The sequence below is a fragment of the Pteropus vampyrus genome, unplaced genomic scaffold (genome assembly GCF_000151845.1).
Source record: "Pteropus vampyrus isolate Shadow unplaced genomic scaffold, Pvam_2.0 Scaffold546, whole genome shotgun sequence".
NCBI lineage: Eukaryota > Metazoa > Chordata > Mammalia > Chiroptera > Pteropodidae > Pteropus > Pteropus vampyrus.
In genome coordinates this window covers 147,093-153,790 of record NW_011889327.1, presented here as the reverse complement: position 1 = coordinate 153,790, position 6,698 = coordinate 147,093, and positions in this window count along the sequence as shown.

Here is a 6,698-nt window from a genome sequence, read left to right as displayed (position 1 = left end):
AAATTGTTTCTAGGCATAATGATAGAAATGCTAAAAAGCCTTCGAAATACACGTTGGTGTTTTGGAGGATCAGATATTCTAGATGATCAACACCAAGCCAGGCTGAAAATCACGTGCATTTTAAAATCAACTTTTTAACATGCAATTATTTATTTTACTATTTATGGATGATGCTTTTCAACACATTAAAATCAAAGCTGTGCATGTGGAGAATTAATTCGATGCGTTCCTTAGGAACTGAGGGAGAAAAATGCACTATAAGAAAGAAACAAAGCATGCATTGTGTTTTTCGGAAATCAACTCATTTGTTTTTATAACACCTTTTAGGAATAAAAACTCTCCCAGAATAAAAGCCATATTCATCATAACAAATGTAATGTATGGAAAAATAAAACCTTAAAAGGCTTATCGGGACTTCGATATGTAGGATATAGAAGTGTTTGATTTTGACAAGTCATTTTGAAATAATAAGGTAATCTCGATAAAACACAGATTACAGCTTGAGAACCGAAGTCAGAGAATCGGGGGGCGGTTTCCTGGAAAGGTGGGCCCCTGTCTCCCCTGGACCGTTCAGCCTCAGCCGTTTCCTCCCCTCGGGCCAAACCCCCGACCCTGAGTCCCAAGGCAACGACCCGATCTTTTGCTTTAAAGGTTTCTATAGATGTGTCACACAGATGACAGGTTTGGTTTTGTTTTTTTACATTTAGGACATTTTATTCAAATTAATAAGAAAAAATAACTCGGTTTTTAAAACCGGGCAAGCGATGTGAACAGGTAGTTTATAGAAAAGGAAATACAAATAGCCAATAAATATATGAGATAAATCGGATCCTCAAGGTTAAGTACTGCACATTTGAAAACGGGATCCCACTCTTCCCAACGTTGTAATGTGGCCAATTCGCATCAGACGTCGACTCCCGGACCATTGCTAAGCGAACCGTCGGTGGCACCAGCACGTTCTGATTCTCGCGCAGCCGTCGCCAGCCCCGTCTCCATAGCATTTTCATCTTGCAAAACCAAAACCCTCCCCCGGCCAACGCTCACGTCGCATCTTCCTGGCTCGGGCCCCGGCTGCCATCGCCACTGTCCGCCTGAGCGTGGCTTCTCTGAGCGTCTCATACGAGCTGACTCCTACGGGGTCTCTTCTTTTCGGGATGGACGTTTCCCTCGGCCTAATGTCCCCAGGCTTCGTCCGTGCCGTGCCGGGCATCGGCGCTTCCTTCTCCTTAGGGCTGGATCCCGTTCCGTTTCCCGTGCGCCCCACGTCCTGCCTTTGCATCCACCTGCCACGGGCGCCCGCTCTGCCTTCCCTCTTGAGCTGTCGTGCCTCACGCTCAGAGGCACGTGGCAGGACTGCTGGGTCACGTGGCAGTTCCATTCTTAACGTCTTGGGGAGATTTCACACTACCCTTCATCATGGCTGCACCGACAGACATGCCCACGAACGGTGCACGAGCGCGTTGAATCGTTTGCAATGAGAACAGCTCCATTTTCCACTTCTCATGTTCTGTGCGTGTGTGTGTTGGGCACACACGTGACCTAAAAGTGTGAGAAGCAACCAGCCCTCCCTCTGAAGGGGGAGATGGACCTCATTATCAATCGAATATTCTAATTTTGGATTTGAACAGGAAATGAGTAGCCTCGCGAATATAAAGGTTCAGGATTCACGGTTGCTATTTGCCCAAATACCTGAACTCTGCTCCACTTTAAGAAGATAGAAAACTACAGACTTAGACATAGATCAAAATGGAGAAATAGAGCCTGGCAGATGACGATGCTGAGTGTCATCACGGGACCCCCTTCCGTCTGAATCTGCAGAATCCCCGAGCTCAAGAACTCTGTGGCTAATCAGAAAACAAGCGTTCAACACAGACGCTTCGGTCACCTAGTAGAAATAAAACCTCGTGTAAATCTCCCCCAGCAACTGGCCTGGTGTCTCACTGACCGCCACACACAGCCACCAGTCGCATCAGCAGTGAGTGCTCATGCAGGCGAGCTTCGTGGAGAGCAGTGTGGAAACTAATAATTCTATTCTAAAACTTTACAAACTTACTAGAATTTTAGCATCAAGAAGCCTCCATCATTTCGGAGCACAGTAGACATTGGGATCCCCCTGAGTTCAGAAGCCGTCGGATAACTGGACTGAACAGTGAATAATGTTGTTTTACTGAGTTGAAAGTGTGTTTACAGCGCTGAGGTTTTTTTTAGCAAGCTGGAGTTAAGCTGAGGGTGAAGAGGAAATGTTATTATTTATTCCGGCTACTCAAGGGACCACAGGTTAGACTCTTTCCTTCCGAGGAGTCTCAGCGTGTCCGTTTGTCTTGACCTCACGCCTCCTGGAAGGAATTCCCTGTGGATCGATAACTGCACTGTAGACCTTGGTCACAGCTGATAGGACCGGAATGGCACCTGGCCTCGAGGCGGCTGCAGGCTAAGCAGTGGCTGAGCCGAAAACCCTACCGGGAAGAAGGCCAAATGACAGGGATGGGGACTATCAGACTCAGCGAGACCTTCCCTCTGGGGGAGCTTGAGCTGCGGGGCCAACCACAAAACCACGAGGACACGTGGACGTCCCGAGCTGATGGAAGCCAGCAGTGGGGCAGCTGCTGTGACACAGAAAACCTCACTGGGACCACGCAGACATGCGCGGGGAGACACAGAGGGCGGCGGGGTTCGCCTGACTGTGATGGGGACAAGCGTGAAGGAGGTGACGAGTACCAGAGATGCTGACGGAGATTTTCCTTCCGAGCTGGAAGAACAGTTGTTTCTGTGTGAAATCTCATTCCTCGGCCGCTGAGGCTCACCCTGTCTTTGCCTCGTCGTGTATTTTTACATCCATTTGGGAGGAATAAAGCAAGCAGGCTCCTTTATCGCTGCAATTGAGAAGGACCTAAAGAATTCGTTGATCATTGCTCTTTGACTAATTCCAGCCAGATCGTAGTAATCACAGAAACCGAGTACTTAGATCCATTGGGAAAACAGGTCAAAGTTATTATCAGAATCTAACTTGTGCTATATTCTGATTCGTCTTCCAATTTTTCACCTGTTGCTAATTTTGAGCGCGAGGGCAGCAGACAGAAGAGCCTGCGAGAGAGAGAAAGAACCGGCAAGGGGAAGGGCAGTGGCGGGCGCGGGTCTGCAGCCTTGTGCAGCGATGCGTAATCATAGATTATCTTTATGGCTTCAGTTGGGAATCGACCTTCGTTCATCCCAGGGTTGGCATGTAGAAAGAAGAAGGTGTATGCTAATTTCTTCGCTGCTCTCCCGTCCTGGGTGGGAACAGATGCCCCACCACCCAGCCCGACCGGCCGGCCCAGAGCCCTGTCTCTAAGCGGTCTGGTTCTAGATTCATCTAACCAAGATTCTCCACTAGTCCTTAAGTCGGGGACGGTATGACGGTGGCCTACTGGGCAGAATCGGTCCAACGCTGGGAGTCATAGGAAGATAACATGAATTTGTTTCCGATGTAGAAACTTCACCCAAAAAATTAATTTCCACATTATCTTGAAAATTAGGACCCTCTGGCAACATTTCTCACTATTAATAACCGGTTAAGCGTGAAGCTTAGCTGTGGCTGGGGCGTGAGCGCTCCAGTCCGCCGTGGTCGCTGACGGTTCGCATCGCCCCCGATGCTTGGAGAGGCCACCAGGTACTAGTCATCATGACCCTTACGCACGTTTCCATCTTAGAACCAAGAGGAGAGCAAGGCACTTTTGAATCTGCAACTGTATTGACGACGGGCACATCAGCCCGAGAAGACTATGGATTTAAAAAGCCAGGAGACGACGCATCTCGGAGAATGGGGACCGTCTGTGACTTACGTGCCAACGACGTGTGTCTGGACCAAGAGCACAGCTCCCTGGGCTGGCAGGACACCCCCCGGCCGTCTCCGCCTGTTCTTCGGGCATTTGGGTTTTCAGCTCCTGCCCGAGGAAGCGACAGTGCTTCACTGTGTGTGGAGTCCCTCCCGGAGGCGGCGCTGGCCGGTTGGGGCGCTGCCGCTGGTTTGGGAGTAAACAAAGGGGTTTGCTGTGGCACTTCCCCCAAAAAAGAGCTAACGGTCCCTTTGGGAAGAGTAAATAAACACAAAACGTTCTAAACTTATTATCGATGTCAGTAGGTCCCAACGGCTATTCACGAGCGAGAACTAGGTAGGAAAGCCATATCTATGCACCGTGCTTCGTTCTTAATTCGGTTCTCGTGGAGTTGGCATTATCACCCTAACTTTAAAATGAGGGATCTACAGGCAGGGAGGTTAAGGGACTTGCCAAATTACAGAAATATTATTTAATGCGGGGGCGGAATTTGAACAAACTTGGTCTGTTTGGATCCAAGTACTCTCTCGTATCCAATATATGTTTTCTATACCTAAAATGTGTTTTTATGGCAAAATTTATCCTTTGATATTTATATCTTTTGATATCGCAAGAATTTCTGGCCTCTCATCAAGACGAAATATATTAGGAAATGAGATGAAATATTAGAGTTAAATTGCTCTCATTGCTATGGAAATCGTTTCTGTGCAATGCAAATGTTTTAACTGGCTAACACTCAAGGTTTCCCAGATTAAATTATTTGCTTTCTCTCCATAGCGTACTAATTATTTGCCTTGGTGTTGTTTGTCCATGATAAGTCTCTTAATTTCCTTTGTGATGTATGTTTAAATAATTGATCTTCTAAATGAAAGCACAATTATAACAAGGAAAGTTTTCTCCCATGACACACACGCAGACAGAACCTACTTCACTTCTTCAAAGTTTAAAAGTGCCACAAAATTATACAAACGAATGAAACCGAAAATAAGTGTGACTATAAGACAAACGAGTTTAGGTCACTCAAAACCACAAGTGACTTCAGCTCAAAATATTAATGCTATAGGTTTGTAAGGAAGGAAAAATGGATATCAAATCACATTAAACAGAAGACCTATCTCATTTTAGTGGAAGGTACCTGCATTATGCCCAGCCAGAGTATCAGAGTATGTATGTACTCAATCTCTCTCTCTCTCTCTCTCTCTCTCTCCATTAACTGGCCTTACAGTCACCATTAAATGCTAATAGTTTAATAGTTTAAAACTAATGATGTTAGGAATTTCTACTTCTCCACTGCAAAATTTGAGCTTTGTGATCATACATAGAGCAAAAACTACAGCATCCTCACTTCCGTAATCAGAGACCTCTAGCCGCGGGCGGGCACGCCCAAATGCCCTCTGCTACCGACATCTGGGGGCTGACGTCTTACGGCACAGGTAAACGACAGGCCCGTGATCACGCAGGAATTCTAACGGGAAGCCGTGGCTGAACTCACGCTACTCACTTATTCCCTGGCTCCGGGAAAGACAGAGTCCTCGATGAGTACGAAACACCCCAAAACCGGAGACGTGAACATACAGCGAGCGACGCATCATCCTCCGCGTGGGTGAAGGGTCTTTCGGGAGGACAGCTTTAAAGAACAACACACGTAGAGAGATGCATCTGCGCTGGGCCTCCCCGCTTAATTCTCAGGAGCATCCTACGTGCCTCTGCAAAGCACATTCCCAAGGCGGGTGGACATGAGGGTCTTCCCTCCCCCCGCTCCGCCCTGGGCATCTCTGCGGGCAGTGGCTGTACGTCCTGGAGGCCGGAGCTGCATGGGGGACAGCTGCCGGGCAGCTCCCTGAGGTCTGGCGCGGCCCCTCTGCCTCTGGGACCCAGGCGTGGGAGCTTCCGGTGGCTGCCAATCTCTGTGCCAGACCCCACTCTCGTTTTGACTCTGGGAACGTGTGCGTGTCGTCAGACCCCCGCATGGAGCTCCCCGCTCCAAACGCTTAGGATGCTTTCTGGGTCCTGGCCACATCCTGACCGATACATTACTCTGATGTGTTTGTTTCTGTATCAATTACATTCATCTGTACTCATACAGTAGGTTGAAATTAAATACACTGGAAGATGGTGCACTAATGCACATTGGGATCTGTGTTTACGTTTTCTTTTTAAATGTAGTCCTGTTAAGAAAGAATTTTTTATTCTGCGGAGTCGAGACAAAACTCAGATCAAAGTGATTTTAAATAATGTATTTTTAGATTCTAGTTGACATACGGTATGATATTAGTTTCAGGTGCATGACATACTGATGAGATATTCATCTGACTCGCGAAGTGATCACCATTGAGTCTAGTGCCCCCCTGAACCACACGTAGTTGTTACGATATTACTGACTTTACTCCGTGTTGTGCTTCACATCCGCGTGACCGATTCGTCACTGCCAATCGTAATTCTTAGTCCCTGCCCTTTTCACCTCCCCTCCATATGGCGCTTGTCTCTCCATGTCTGACTAACTCCGCTCAGCGCAACACCTCCAGGGCCATCCGTCTCGCTGCAGGTGCCAAGGTTCCATTCTTTTTTCTGGCTGAGTAAGATTCCATTGTATACATGTACCACCTCCTCTTTGCCCATCCATCCACTGATGGGCACTGAAGTATCTTCCATATCTTGGCTACTGTAACTTAATGCTGCAATGAACACATGGACGCACATGTTCCTTCAAAGTAGTGTTTTGGGTTTCATCAGATAAATACCCAGAAGCGGGATTAGTGGGTTCTTCTTTATCTCTTGCTGTAGCATTTGTTTTCAAGTCTGTTTTGTCTGGAATAAGTATTGCTACCCCAGTTTTTTTTACCTCCATATTCATGAAATATCTTTTCCATCCTTTTACTTTCT